Source organism: Sciurus vulgaris (assembly GCF_902686455.1).
Source record: "Sciurus vulgaris genome assembly, chromosome: X".
NCBI lineage: Eukaryota > Metazoa > Chordata > Mammalia > Rodentia > Sciuridae > Sciurus > Sciurus vulgaris.
Window position 1 is genome coordinate 111841862 of NC_136471.1, and position 16368 is coordinate 111858229.

Sequence of the window (16368 nt, forward strand, 5' to 3'; positions counted from 1 at the left end):
TTATCCTTCTCCCTACCTAATGGAGATGGGTAGTTAGGTATTAGTTTGCATCCTGTTTCCTTCCTGACACATTTTTTTTCAGTGCTGGGGATCGAACCCAGGGCCTTGTGCTTGCAAGGCAAGCACTCTACTGACTGAGCTATCTCCCCAGGCCCCTTCCTGACACATTTAAAACCACATTTCACTTTCAAGTATAGCTTTACCAGCATCTCATGATTTTTGATATGTAACATTTTCATTATTAATTTCATATTACTTTCTAATTTCCACCCTAGTTTCTTTGATCTATGAGTTATTCAAAAGTGTACCTTAATTTTAAGAGAATTTTCTGTGTATTTTTGGTAGTTGGTTTGTGGCTATATCACATTTTAGAGAACTCCTTTGAGTGATTGCAGTCTTAAAATTTCTTGAGGCAGGCTTTTGTCTCAGCAAGTGGTCAGTTTTTATAAATATATAAGCACTTGAAAAGCATATATTCTGCAGTTTTTAGATACAACCTTATAGAGTATAAGGATGACCACTGATCTCATTCCCTACTGATTTTTTAGTCTGCTTATTCTTTTAACTACTGAGAGTGATATCTTAAAATCTTCCAATGTGACACTGATGCATGTGTATTTCCTCTAGTAATTTTTGAACTTTTGCTTTATATGTAATTGGAGGCCATTTATCATGTGCATGCAAATTTAGTTTGTTCTGGTGAATTAAGCATTTTATCATTATGGAGTGACTCTTTAATGATGCTTTTTCTTTGATATCTATTTTATCTGAAACTGGTATAGTTATTCCATCTTAATTGTGGCTGTTTACATGATACATATTTTTCTATTTTAACCTTTCTGTGTTCTTAGGTTTCAGATGGGTTTCTTGAAAATAGGATATACATTTGTAGATTTTTTTTTGTTAATCTAGTGTGATAATCATTCTCTTTTTGTAACAATCAATCTCTTTAAATTTAATATAAATACTGGTATTTGGGAACTAAGTAGAGCATTTTTATTCCTCTAGCTCTGCTAGTTCCTTTTTTCTTCCTTTGATTTTTATATTTTTTCCCTTTATTTAAAGCTCAGATATTTTTATTCTCTTTTTGCGTGTGATTATCATAGAATTACAGTCTTCTTCTTCATTGTCATTATTTTCTTTTTCTTCTTCATAATTATTCTTTTTTTAACCCTGGAATAACTAGTCCAGCATGTATCAAAGTCTAGTGTTAAGAGGTACCTTGATCTTCCTCCTGGTTGAAGCAAGTACATTAAAACCTTAGTTCCATTTACCTACCTCCAGACATACATGTTGTTTTTTACCTGTATTTATTTCTCTATATATTTTAAATACCACAAGACATTTTTGTATAATCAGTGTTCCTTTAGATTTTTTACATGCTCATTTATACCTTCGTGGTTCTTCATTCCTTTCTGCATTTGTGACACTCTCTTCTTGGGTCAGTTTTCTTTTGTACTATGATTTCTTAGTGAGGATTCACTGAATGTTAACTCTGTTTTTATTTGAGATGTATTTCAATTTCAATCTTGAAGTATATTTTCTCTGTAGTGGAATACTAGATTGGCAATTATTTTCTTTTTGTTCCTCTTACAGCTTCCATTTTTGTTGTTGAAAACTAAGCTGTCAGTCTACCTGTTGTATCTTTGAAAGTAGTCTTTTACCTTCTAAGGATGCATTTAAATTTTCCTTTTTTGATTTTTCAGCTAGGAATTCATTGAGATTGTTAAGTCTGTGGTTTGGCGCCTTTCATCATTTTTGGAAAATATTCATATATGCAAATATTGCTTCTGCCCCATTCTCTTTTCCTTCTGGGATTCCAATTAACTATTGGATATGGGACCATCTCACTGAATCCTAGTGTTTCTTACATCCCTCTCTTGTCATTCTGAGCCCTTCTTCAATCTGTCTTTTGGTTCATTGTCTTAACTGTGTCAGCTGTTAAATCTGTTCCTTGAATTAATTTTAATTTTTGCATTTTTTTTAGTAACAATTACTCTCTTCATTTTAAGATCCACAGTCATATGCTGTATAGCATTTCCACCAATGATTGACCACGCATAAGATGGAGGGCCCTTAAGAGTATATTGCCTAGTGATGTTGTAACCAGCCTACTTTGTACCCTATGTAATATTTGCACAATGGTGCATGTCTCAAAATGTATGCCTATCAAGTGACACAACTGTATTTTGTCACTTTTTATGGTTTCTAGTTTGTTACTGAGGTTTTTATGTTTTGATTATCTTCAATATAATAAGTATAATTTGAAATCAATGCCTGATAATTCCAATACTTGGAGTCCCTGTGATTCTGTTTTTATTGTTTTTTTCCTTTGGCTTTCAGTCATCTTAACTTGTCTCTTCATGTTCTAATTGTATGCTGGGCATTGTATATGCAATTTTATTTATTTGAGAAATCACTTGAGACAATATATTTCAGAAAGGATTGTGTGTGTGTGTGTGTGTGTGTGTGTGTGTGTGTGTGTGTTTTCATCTGCTTGAGAGATCCCAGGATTACTTAATCAAATCACAACTTTTGAGATTTTCTTTGGTCAACCAGATGACTACAATCATATTACATTCAGTGTATGGACTGATTAATTTTTGGTTTACCCTTATTTCTAAGCCCTTCAAGGGTTCCAACCTGAAGATGGAAGAGGCTTTTTCCTCTGATCTATCAGGCTATCTGTGCTGGTCAGCTTTTCATTGCTGTGACTAAAATACCTGACAAGAACAACTTAAAGGAGGAAAGATTTATTTTGATTCACAGTTTGAGAGGTTTCCATGGTCATTCTGTTCCATTGCTCTGGGCCTGAGATGAGGCAGAACATTACAGCGGAACAGGATGGAAGAGAAAACTGTCAACGTATGACGTTGGGGGCGGGGCCAAGAATAAGTTTTATCCCCATTGACACACTCCCAATGACCTACTTCCTCCAACCACACCCCACATGCCTATGGTTTCCATCATTTCCTACTTGTCCATTCAGCTATCAATGTGTTAATCCATAGATGTGGTCAGAGCTCTCTTGATCTACTCACTTCCCAAAACACCCACCTCTGGACATTGTTGCATTGGAGACCAAATAATTGTTCAACACATGAGCTTTTGGGGACATTCCAGAGCCAAACTATCAGAGACAGTTAAACCTCTGACTTCGTCTTTTAGATTGCTGAGCTTACCTTTTTGAATTCCAGTCCTTTAATGAATCTGAAAGCACTGTCCTGTTAATTCTTTGACCCTTTGAAGAAAGTCATTTCTTATATTTTGTCCAACTCTGTTACTTATCTCAATGGGAGGGTTGATTCAAATTACCTCATATTCTGTAACCAAAATAGGGAGGCTTCTTGTTGGCTCTTTTTGGGCAGAATTTACTTACAAATGTCAGTGACTTTGTCACTCTTCTAAGACCTGAGACTTGTTCTCTAGTTTCATATGAACTTTGTTTTAAATAGTTGTGTTCACTTGTATAATTAGGTACATTTTTTATTAAAAAGCTACATATTGGGTCTGGGATTGTGGTTCAGTGGTAGATCAGTTGCCTAGCATGTGTGAGGCTTGGGGTTTGATTCTCAGGACTGCATATAAATAAATGTTCATCAATAACTAATAAAAATATTTTTAAAAAGCTACATATTTTGTGTATTTGTATAAATGTAATAAGTACATTATTTTGTGAGTACACAGCAACATTTTGAGCCTCTGTAACCTTGAATAATTTTTAGTCCTTGACAAATGGATAAGTTTACTGAAGTATCAGTTACAGTGGTCTAAGATGATTCTCATAATAAGAAATATTTCATTTTTTTCCCTTTTTTAAAATTAAAAATCATAAATTTACATAGGGTAATGTTTGATTCATTGTTATTTTTTTCCCTTCCCCAAGAAATATTTCTTAATTGCTATTGAAATTAGTATGCATAATATCAACTAAATTTTTTCCCCTCTCATTGAAAAGAATATTTTTCTATTTACCCTTTTACCCTTATAACTTCTTAATGTACTTGTATGTGGGTATAATATACATCTGTCCTTGTAAAATAGAAGAAAGAGGCAGTTCTGATGAGATTCTTAAATTTGCTGCCATGTAAATGCTCTCAACCTAATGAATAAATGTGGTACATTACCAATTATAAACTTTTTCCTTCTGTGTAAATTGATTCCCACAGCAATCTCTGAAGTAAGTATGTGATAATTAGGTGTGGTTTTAAGCAAAGATTAGGACACAGGGCCTGAGAGTGTAATATCTTGCCCATGGTTCCACACCTGAAGAATTGTATATGTTCTTTGTCTATTATTATTACACATTTTATTTCAGCTATAATGACCCACAGACACTCCCTGACTCCCAGTTTTATCATTCTCTGCTTTCTTCTTTCTGTAAACCATGTATCATGACCCCATGAGTCATGTCCTAAAGATAGAGACAATTGGGAGAATATCCCTTCATATCCCATTCTCACTGTCCCCCACCACACCCCATTTCTAGAACATAGCCCCACTGGCTCTGAATTTGTCAACCTCTGCCCTGTTGGAAAGCTTGCTTTGTCACTTGTCTTCTTTCATCCCTACCTGTGTAGTACCCTTTCCTCTCTTCAGATATGCCTCCATTTTCCAGTTCTAACGAAGTTGCCTTTTTTTTTTTTCTAATGCATTTGTGACAGAAGTGTGATTAATCTCATACTTCTTTACTAACACCCTTCCTAGATACCTTCTGTAAGTCTTCCTTTTTTGCTTCTTCAATCATTCTTGATGACCAAAATCTTGTTTGCTTTGTCCTTCTGAGTCTTAGGGCCAAAAGCTGACCTGCCTCAGACCTTTTCCCAGCAGTAGTGTCAGTGCTCTTGCACTTCTGAAGTGCTTCTGCTTCTCAGTGCTGCTCACATCTTGTTTTCAACATTCTTGCTACTCCCTTGAATGACAGCCTCAAACAATTAGTTATCTTACATTAGACCTATAATGTCAAATGCCCTTATTTAATTTGGAGCATATTCAATCATGCAGTGTTCAGTTACTACATGTTTTAGGGTATAAGGCCTCTTCCTCAAATTTAGTACCACTCCGTTTTTTCTTGAGAACTATGACCTTTATCCCTAAGGATTCTTTTGTTTGAAAGTTCATTCATTAGATTCCCCCTGCTCCTGCTCACAAATCTGTCCTGCTTTGAAATGTTGGTAGAACTACGATTCATACCAAAATCTTTTGAATTTCCTCATGTAGGACATTTGTATTGTCCCTTTTTTTACTGTTTAATCTTGCATCTTTTCTTTTGTCTGTTTTATTTTTCTTAAGAAAACTTGTTTTACTGAATCCAACTCTACCTTTGTGAATTTTCTCATCAGGATTCCGGAGTGTGCACTTTTTCACCAGCTCAAGAGAAGTTTCAGGACAGGGCATGGCCTTCACACTTCTTGCTTTGTTACTTATTGCAGTTTTGAATAAATATTTAAATGAACTGGTGTTGGTTTTTTAAAGATTTTACCTCTGAACTGGCTGAAGAACTCTCTTAGCTTTGTATCTCTAGCAATTATTTTGAATATACTACTTTTTTCTCCTTAAAGGACTATTTTTGACTTTTTAATTTTGTGAGTATTTGCAAGTATACACAAATAAAAAGTTCATTGAACTTCTGATGCTGTAGTTATCAACATTTTACTGTACTTGCTTCATCATCTCCTTACTCCTTTACTTTTGCTGAGAATTTAAAGCATATTTAAGACACAATTTCACCTCTAAATTAATATGCCTCTAAAACAAAACATGTTTTACAAAACTACAATGTCCTTATCAGATACAACACATCTAATAATAATTCCTAAATAACATAGATCACACTTTAGTCCATGTTCAAGTTTCCTCAGTTAAATCTTTCTTTATTCTCTTGTAAACGATACCAACCCCTTCTGCTCTTATTTATCCTCAGATGTCCATCCTGGGAAGGGTGTTAACTTGTTCCTTTATCCTTTGTATTTTATGTGGGCTGGTAATTAGAACTATATGCTTAATTACATTTAGATTATACTTTTTTGGAGGAGTAAATACGAGTACTTGCTGTCATTTCATATTACGTCACATCCAGAGACATGTAATGTCTGGTCATTTTACTTTAAGTATTGCCATGATTTATGAGAGTGTTCAGGTGGACAGCTTAATCTTTTCATTGAAGGTCAACTTTTTACTTAGTGCTTCTATCATCTATTGACTATGAGTAGGTGAATTACCTAATGAAAGGTGGCAAAATTATGATTGTTCTAATTTGCTCACTTCCGCCATTATTAGCTGAAATTTTTCTAGATGGAAGAACTTTTTTCCTTTTTCACTAGGGCTCTTTGGTTAACATGAAATATCTAGTCAGTTCTTAAGTTATTAAAATCCTTAATTGTAAAACTGAAGACTCTGCTTTCCTTTTTTAAAACTAAAACTGTATTAGTTTATTAATGATTATGGTAAATTAACTTTTTAATTCTTCAGGAAGTTAAAAGTCATTTCTGTGTGGTAGATTAGTGATTTAGTGGGTTGGATTATAGGGAGGTTCTCCCAGTCCTGAATGAGCAGCTATCCTTCTACTGGGGAGGCATAGAGTAGCAGAGAAAAAAACAGTAAGAAAAGATGGCATACCTTCTTTACTGCTGCTGGCTTGCAGTGAGGGTGTGGTTCTTGCTTGCAGTGTGGGAATTTAAAAAGTCCTGAGTTTTACCAGAGCCTAAGTCAGTCTCACTGTGGAGTCATTTAAATTTTAAAGACCTAAGGCCCTAAAAGGGCTCCAGCACAGTTTTGTAATCAAACTCATTAAATTTTAATGACTAGTATATCTTGGGAAGCTGCAGGGACCCCTGATGGTTTGCCAGGGATGTAACTAAAGCTCCTCTTACTAGCTTTCTCTGAAGGCAGAATTTCAGCAAACCTTTTTTGTGCCCTCTGCCATTTGGAGCTCTGCCTTAGGCACTAGAGGTGCCTGAGAGGGAAGCAGGGTGGCTCAGTCTGCCAGGAAAATTTTATCTTAGCATTGATTAAACATAAACTTCATTCACTGAGATTTCATGTAGGAAAACGACTGCTTGCATTTTTATGACCTTTTTATTTGTACACTGTATTACTTGCTCATGCTTTCTTTTTTAAACTTTTCATAGTTGGAGTCTTATCTCTTTGGCCTTCCCTTTTTTAGGACTGTGTCTTCAGTTTTTCTTCACGTCTTCACCGTGAATTGTAGCGTGTCAGACTAAACAAGGTGTCTTAGTTGAAGCTTCATCAGTTGTAAAATTGGAGGTAAGGAATGTACATATATCTTTTTTGAAAACGAATGTATGTGACTGTTAGCAGGTTGCATGTTTACACCCCTCCCTTGTCCAGTCTACTCTTCATTTACTCAAGAGCAAGAAAAAAAGATAATGTCCATGTGATTTCATTTGTGTAGATATAGGCCTTAAATCAGGATGCTAAGCAGCTGCTACTTGCTCTTCAGCAGTGGGAGGTACAAGTTCTTCTGACAGTTCATTCACTATTAGAAACTTCACCAGAGAATGGAAGGTAATTTTAGCAGTTGGTTTTGCATAAAAGGGGCTAATCCTGCCTAGGGACCAGATCCCTATTGGTTGGAGTGGATGGATCTTGAAAGATATCCCCCAATAAATAGCTACCTCCCACCAAGAATAACTGCACATGTGTATGTGCAGATTTTCCACGTTCCTAGTTTTTTACTTTTTGTTTTTTTGTTTTGTTTTTTTGTGGTGCAAGAAGTCGAATCCAGGACATCATGCATGCTGTGCAATTGCTCTACCATTGAGTTACATCCCCAGCCCTTTTCATTTTCAAACATTGTCTTATTATGTTGCCCAGGCTAACCTCAAATTTGTGATCCTCCTGCCTCACCCTCCCAAGTAGCAAGGATTTACAGGTATACACCACTGTGCCTGGCTCAACTTCCTAGTCCTTATTGTAATTTTTTAATATCTCAAATTTATGTTCAGGACTGGGGTTGCAGCTCAGTGGTGGAGCATTCGCCTAGCACATGTGAGGCACTGGGTTTGATCCTCAGCACCACATAAAAATAAATAAATAAAATAAAGGTATTGTGTCCATCTATAAAGAAATTGATGTTCAGTAACTAAATTGAACAGAGGGTAAATTCACTGTTTTTATAAACAAATAAGGGCATAATTTTTTTTAAAAATGGTATCGTAACTATAGTTCTTGATTTGGGCTATTGGAAGATTGGTATCAAGAAACTCTAAGAATATAGGCTTTGATTTCTAGTTTGTTTTTCCACCTTATGAAAATGTGCCTTGTTTTTTTAAACTCTGTTTCCTAGTATAACATACATGGGTGTGTGTTGTGAATTACACACTGGATGAGATGTTATGTGGCCTGTTCAGTCATCTTGTCTTTTTAGCAAGTTTTCAAACCTTTCTAGCCTTCAGTTTTCTTCTTGTATAAACCAGAGGTTTATATTGGGATTAGGTTCAGGGTTTCTCAGCTTCAGCACTGTTGACATTTTGGGCCAGGTAATTCTTTGTCAACAGGGACTACTTGTGGACTGTGGGATGTTTTAGGAGCATCCTTGACCTCCTCCCCCACCAGATGCCAATGGTACTGCCCCCCAGTATGACAACCACAAATGGCTCTAGACATTGCCAAATGTCTCTTATAGGACAAAATTACCCTGCGTTGAGAACCACTGCATTGAATGATGTATTAGTTCCTTCCAGCTTTATAATTCTGTTGTTTTTATTAAAGCAGAAAACAAAACCTACTCTTCGTAATCCAGCTTAGATGTCATCTCTTCCATGAAGTTTTCCTCAGATCTCCTTCTGTCTGTCCTACCCTAATTCTGTTTTTGAGTATTTACAGAAATAAACACCACTCTGCTATAACTACTAGTGTGTTTCTCTCATTTTAGGGCATGGGCCTCCCATATTTCTCAGCTCAGATTGTTTTCTTTAAAATTTTTTTTTCTTTTTACAGATTGCATTTTGATTCATTTGTATGCAAAGGGGGTACAACTTTTCATTTCTATGGTTGTATCAGCTCAGATTTTATTAAATGAATGAACAGTGAATTCAGGAATATCATCAGGTTAGCAGTTGTTAAATAAATGGTATCAAATGGCATTTTTGTTAATCTTTCAAACACTTCCACTAGGAAATTCCCACAGAACTTAAGTTTCTGAGTTAATGAAACCAATTACTCACTTTTTTGATTTCTTAGATATATTAGAAGACAGGTGCTTCCTATATGTACATGAGAGATCTACATGAACACATCTAGACTGAGAGAAAGTCACACAAAAATTCATGACGTAGAGTTAAGCTGTTTGTTTGCATATCTACAGGGATTGCAACTTCCATCTATTCAGAAATAAACAGAAAAGGTAGTAAATGTTTTTCTTATACAACACCTCACACCTCACTTCTCAACTTACATCATTCCTCACCATATTCCAAATATTTCTCAAAGCAACCCAGAGTAGGAATACATATTAATCATGATCTAGTATATATGCAGCTGCCTGAAAACAAGGATTTTGAATTAGTACATATTGTTTCTATGTATGTAATTATTTAATACTATGTTGTTTCCCTTTTTTTCTTTTTTTTTAAATTTATTTTTATTGTAAACAAATGGGATACATGTTGTTTCTTTTTGTACATGGAGTAACAGCATACCATTTGCATATTCATAAATTTACATAGAGTAATGATGTTTCATTCATTCCATTATTTTTTTTTCCTTCCCCCCACTCCTCCCACTTCTCTTTTCCCTCTATACAGTCCCTCCTTCCTCCATTCTTGTCCCACTCCCACCCCCCATTAAGTGTCATCATCCGCTTATCAGTGAGAACATTCCTCTTTTGTATTTTTGAGATTGGCTTATCTCACTTAACATATTCTCCAATTTCATCCATTTGCCTGCAAATGCCATAATTTTATCATTCTTTATAGCTGAGTAATATTCCATTGTATATATATACACCACAGTTTCTTTATCCATTCATCAATTGAAGGGCATCTAGGTTGGTTCCACAATCTGGCTACAGTGAATTGAGCCTCTATGAACATTGATGTGGCTGTATCTCTGTAGTGTGCTGATTTTAAGTCCTTTGGGTATAGGCCGAGGAGTGGGATAGCTGGGTCAAATGGTAGGTCCATTCCAAGTTTTCTAAGGAATCTCCACACTGCTTTCCAGAGTGGCTGCACTAATATGCAGTCCCACTAGCAATGTATGAGTGTACCTTTTTCCCCATATCCTCGCCAACACCTGTTGTTGCTTGTGTTCTTGATAATCGCCATTCTAATTGGGGTGAGATGGAATCTTAGTGTAGTTTTGATTTGCATTTCTCTTATTACTAAAGATGTTGAACATTTTTTTATATATCTGTTGATTGCTTGTACATCTTCTTCTGTGAAGTGTCTGTTCATTTCCTTAGCCGATTTGTTGATTGGGTTATTTGTATTCTTGGTGTAGACTTTTTTGAGTTCTTTATAGCTTCTGGAAATTAGAACTCTATCTGAAGTATGAGTGGCAAAGATATTCTCCCACTCTGTAGGCTCTCTCTTCGCATTGCTGATAGTTTCCTTTGCTGAGAGAAAGCTATTTAGTTTGAATCTATCCCAGTTATTGATTCTTGCTTTTATTTCTTGTGCTATGGGAGTCCTGTTAAGGAAGTCTGATCCTAAGCCAACAAGGTGAAGATTTGGACCTACTTTTTCTTCTATAAGATGCAGGGTCTCTGGTCTGATTTCAAGGTCCTTGATCCATTGTGAGTTGAGTTTTGTGCAGGGTGAGAGATAGGGGTTTAATTTCATTCTGTTGCATATGGATTTCCAGTTTTCCCAGCACCATTTGTTGAAGAGGCTATCTTTTCTCCATTGCATATTTTTGGCCCCTTTGTCTAGTATGAGAAAATTGTATTTATTTGGATTTGTGTCCGTGTCCTCTATTCTGTACCATTGATCTACCTGTCTATTTTGGTGCCAATACCATGCCGTTTTTGTTACTATTGCTTTGTAGTATAGTTGAAGTTCTGGTATTGCGATACCCCCCGTTTCATTCTTCCTGCTAAGGATTGCTTTAGCTATTCTGGGTTTCTTATTCTTCCAGATGAATTTCATGATTGCTTGCTCTATTTCTGTGAGGTACGTCATTGGGATTTTAATTGGAATTGCATTGAATCTGTATAGCACTTTTGGTAGTATGGCCATTTTGACAATATTAATTCTGCCTATCCAAGAACATGGGAGAACTTTCCATCTTCTAAGGTCTTCCTTAATTTCTTTCTTCAGTGTTTTGTAGTTTTCATTGTAGAGATCTTTTACCTCTTTGGTTAGATTGATACCTAAATATTTTATTTTTTTTGAGGCTATTGCAAATGGAGTTGTTTTCCTCATTTCCCTTTCAGCTGTTTCATCGCTTGCGTATAAAAATGCTGTAGATTTATGCGTGTTGATTTTATAGCCTGCTATTTTGCTGAATTCAGTGATGAGGTCTAGAAGTTTTCTGGAGGAGTATTTTGGATCCTCTAAATAAAGAATCATATCATCCGCAAATAGTGACAGCTTAAGTTCCTCTTTTCCTATTCGTATCCCTTTAATTTCTTTAGTCTGCCTAATTGCTCTGGCTAGAGTTTCGAGGACAATGGTGAATAGAAGTGGTGAAAGAGGACATCCCTGTCTTGTTCCCGTTTTTAAAGGGAATGGTTTCAGTTTTTCTCCATTAAGAATGATGCTGGCCATGGGCTTAGCATAAATAGCCTTTACAATGTTCAGGTATGTTCCTACTATCCCTATTTTTTCTAGTGTTTTCAGCATGAAGAGGTGTTGTATATTGTCAAATGCTTTTTCTGCGTCAATTGAAATAACCATATGATTCTTATCCTTAAGTCTATTGACATGATGGATTACGTTTATTGATTTACGGATGTTTAACCATCCTTGCATTCCAGGAATGAACCCCACTTGATCGTGGTGCACAATTTTCTTAATATGTTTTTGGATACGGTTTGCTAATATTTTGTTAAGGATCTTAGCATCTATATTCATCAAGGATATTGGTCTAAAATTTTCTTTCCTTTATGTGTCTTTTCCTGGTTTGGGTATGAGGGTGATATTAGCTTCATAGAATGAGTTAGTAGGGTACCCTCCTTTTCTATTTCCTGGAATACTTTGAGAAGTATTGGAATGAGTTCTTCTTTGAAGGTCTTGTAGAACTCGGCTGAGAATCCATCTGGTCCTGGGCTTTTCTTGGATGGTAGATTTTTAATGGCTTCTTCTATTTCATTGCTTGATATTGATCTGTTTAAATCATGTATGTCCTCCTGGTTCAGTTTGGGAGGAGCATATGTCTCTAGAAATTTGTCAATGTCTTCGGTTCTTTCTATTTTGTTGGAATACAGATTTTCAAAGTAGCTTCTCATTATGTTCTGTATCTGTGGTGTCTGTTGTGATATTTCCTTTTGCATCATGTATTTTAGTAATTTGAGTCTTCTCTCTCCTCTTTGTTAGTGTGGCTAAGGGTTTATCTGTTTTGTTTACTTTCTCAAAGATCCAACTTTTTGTTATGTCAATTTTTTGAATAGTTTCTTTTGCTTCAATTTCATTGATTTCAGCTCTGATTTTAATTATTTCCTGTCTTCTACTACTTTTGTTGTTATTCTGTTCTTCTTTTTCTAGGGCTTTGAGCTGTAATGTTAGGTCATTTAATTGTTGACTTTTCATTCTTTTCTGGAATGCGCTGCATGCAATGAATTTTCCTCTTAGTACCGCTTTCATAGTGTCCCAGAGATTTTGATATGTTGTGTCATCATTCTCATTGACCTCTAAGAATTTTTTAATCTCCTCCCTGATGTTTTTTGTTATCCATGTTTCATTCAATAGCATATTATTTAGTCTCCAAGTGTTGGAGTAATTTCCTTTCTTTACTTTGTCATTGATTTCTGCTCTCAGTTTATTATGATCTGATAGAACACAAGGCAGTATCTCTATTTTTTTGCATTTCCTAAGGGCTGCTTTGTGGCATAACATATGGTCTATTTTTGAGAAGGTTCCATGTGCTGCTGAGAAGAAAGTGTATCCGCTCACTGATGGATGGAATATTCTATATATGTATATTAAGTCTAAGTTATTGATTGTGTTATTGAGTTCTATGGTTTCTTTGGTTGGATTTTGTTTGGAAGATCTATCTAGTGGTGACAGTGGTGCATTAAAGTCGCTCAGAATTATTGTGTTGTGGTCTATGTGATTCTTGAAATTGAGAAGGATTTGTTTGATGTACAGGGATGCACCATTGTTTGGGGCATAAATATTTACTATTGTTACGTCTTCCTGATTTATGGTTCCCTTAAGCAGTATGAAATGTCCTTCTTTATCCCTTCTGACTATCTTTGGCTTGAAGTCCACTTTATCTGATATAAGGATGGAAACCCCTGCTTTTTTACTGGGTCCATGTGTGTGGTAGGTTTTTTCCCATCCTTTCACCTTTAGTCTGTGGATGTCTTTTTCTATGAGATGAGTCTCTTGCAGGCAGCATATTGTTGGGTCTTTCTTTTTAATCCATTCTGCCAGTCTATGTCTTTTGATTGATGAGTTTAGGCCATTAACGGTCAGGGTTACTATTGAGAAATGATTTGTATTCCCAGTCATTTGGCTTATTTTTGGTTTTTAAGATGGCTTGGTTTCTCCTTTGAGTGGTTTTCCTCTAAGGTAGTTCCTCCCTTTGCTGACCCTCATTGTTGTTTTTCATTTCCTCCTCATGGAATATTTTGTTTAGAACATTCTGTAGCACAGGCTTTCTATTTGTAAATTCTTTTAACTTTTGTTTATCATGGAAGGATTTTATTTAATCTTCAAATCTGAAGGTTAGTTTTGCTGGGTATAGGATTCTTGGTTGGCAACCATGTTCTTTCAGAGCTTGAAATATGTTGGTCCAGGCCCTTCTAGCTTTTAGAGTCTGGGTTGAGAAGTCTGCTCCTATCTGTATTGGTCTCCCCCGATATGTAATCTGATGCTTTTCTCTCGCGACCTTCAAAATCCTATCTTTATTTTGAATGTTAGGCATTTTCATTATAATGTGCCTTGGTGTGGATCTGTTGTGATTCTGTGCATTTGGTGTTCTGTAAGCCTCTTGTATTTGATTTTCCATTTCATTCTTCAGGTTTGGGAAATTTTCTGCTATTATTTCATTGAATAGGTTGTTCATTCCTTTGGTTTGTATCTCTGTGCCTTCCTCAATCCCAATAATTCTTAAATTTGGTCTTTTCATGATGTCCCATAGTTCTTGGAGATTCTGTTCATGATTTCTTACCATCTTCTCTGTTTGGGAGACTTTATTTTCAAGATTAAATATTTTGTCTTCATTGTCTGAGGTTCTGTCTTCCAAGTGGTCTAGTCTGTTGGTGATGCTTTCCATTGAGTTTTTTATTTGGTTTATTGTCTCCTTCATTTCAAGGATTTCCGTTTGTTTTTTTTTTTGAGAATCTCTATCTCTTTGTTGAAATGATCTTTTGCTTCCTGCAGGTGCTCTTTCAGCTTATTGGTATTATCATTCATTGCCTGCATTTGCTCTCTTATCTCATCCTTTGCTTTGCGAATCATCTTAATCACGTATAATCTGAAGTCCTTTTCTGACATTTCTTCTAACATACTGTCATTGGATTCTATTACTATAGAATCTAGATTGGTTTGGATCATTTTCTTCCCTTGTTTTTTCATGTTGTTCATGTATCTTCCCCTCTAGCGCTGCAGATCTGGGGTATTGCAGATTTCCCCCTATAGGCTTACAGTGGCCCTGTAGGTTTCCAAAACCCTTTTTTTAAGGGGAGATCAATATTAGCAGTGCCCAAACCAGACACTATGCAATCCTAGACCAAATAGTCCCTATGGGGACAATAACATCATGTAAAAAAGGGAGAAAGTGACTCTGAGGGAACAGGTAAACAGAAGGAAAAGAAAGCAAGAAACGTAAAGAAAGAAAAACTTAAATATTTTTTTTTAAAAAGGAGAAAAAAGAAAATCTACTGTATAATAGTCATATTGTAATGAAACCTCCCAGTGTTCAGTAGCCTGATGCATGAGAAGTACCTGACAATGAGCTTCAAGCCTCCAGCAGGCGTCTCAGGATGGGATTTGCCCCACCCGAAGATCGGAGCTATGGCTTCCAGGATTATCCATGATGGCTGCTCTGGCTTCCAAATGTGTTGGCAAATGGGGAGCTGCAGCTCAGGGGTGGACGTGGTCAGCTGGAGGTCCTGGAGACAGGATGCAGTTGGTCCGGCAGGGGTCCTGGAGGTCGGGTGTGTTTGGTGTGGTTGTGGGATCCTGGAGGCCGGGTGCAGTCAGTCAGTCAGGGGTCCCGGTGATAGGGCGCAGTCAGTTGGTCTGGGGGTCCTGGAGGCAGGGAGCAGTCAGTTGATGTGAGGGCCCCAGAGGCAGGGAGTGATCGGTTGGGCTGAGGGATCCTGGAGACGGGACTCAGTCAGTCCGGCCAGGGGTCCTACAGGGCCTGGCTGTTGTCTCAAAATGGCGGCAGCCACGTGTAATCAAACCTGCAGGTACTGTGACAGTGAACTTCCAGGCAGCAGCAGGCAGCTGGTTCTCCACTGGCGGTCTGCGGTCAATCTGCTGGCAGCTGTCGGAGGGTCGGGAGGTGAACCTCGAGCGTTGGGTGGTGGATAGGGGTAAGGCAGGCGATGGACAGGTGAGAGGCAGGCAAATGGCAGATGATAGACACCTGACAGTGAGCAATCTGCTGTCAAAAAAGGCATCGATATGCTGGCAGACTGCAGGTCATCACAGCAGACAAATGGGGTAAAGAGCAGGGGATCGATAAGCAGCAAAAACTGCCTCACCGAGAAACAGATGTCCTCTGCTTAAATCCGGCGTTGCGGAGTGACAAGGAACGCAGCCTCCCTCTAGACCGCCATCTTGGATCCGAGACCGGGTCAGGTACTCTTCTCACAGGTGCTGATTATAGACATGAAAAGAACAACAGAGAAATGTCTCTGCTCCTGTGAAGATGACAAGCAAGTAAATGAGTGAACAGGAGGTTTTTTCTCCCTTTTTTTCTTAGAGTGGTCATCATTTAGTAAATTTATTATATTATTTAGTAAAAGGTCACAACCCAACATTAGAAAAACACTACTAAGTAATAAAATGTGGAGATGATCTGCCTCTGGCATATATCACTAATAGGTTGTCCTTTCTTTTTAAATAATGTCACTTAAGAATGAACCCAGCAAAAATATTGGAGCACCTTAACCAGAACAAATTAGATTTCCATTTCAAGTCCTATTTTTTGTCATTTATTCTGAGCATTTATTATGTACAAGACAGTCATCAAAAGAGTATGTTTGGTTCTTATTTTCAAGATTTATATTGA

General features: G+C 36.8%; 1 protein-coding gene across 5 annotated transcripts in view; it reads left to right on the top strand.

Annotated features, from left to right (window-relative positions):
- TAB3 (TGF-beta activated kinase 1 (MAP3K7) binding protein 3) overlaps positions 1 to 16368 on the top strand; it is a 66638-nt gene that overhangs the window by 11825 nt on the left and 38445 nt on the right. For 3 of the 5 annotated variants that reach the window (XR_013760987.1, XM_079122886.1, XM_079122884.1), the window contains exon 2: positions 7166 to 7266. The exons of the other annotated variants lie outside the window; for them this stretch is intronic. The gene's annotated coding sequence lies outside the window, so the exon portion shown is untranslated. The remainder of the gene's footprint in view (positions 1 to 7165; positions 7267 to 16368) is intronic. 5 annotated transcript variants of the gene reach the window in all.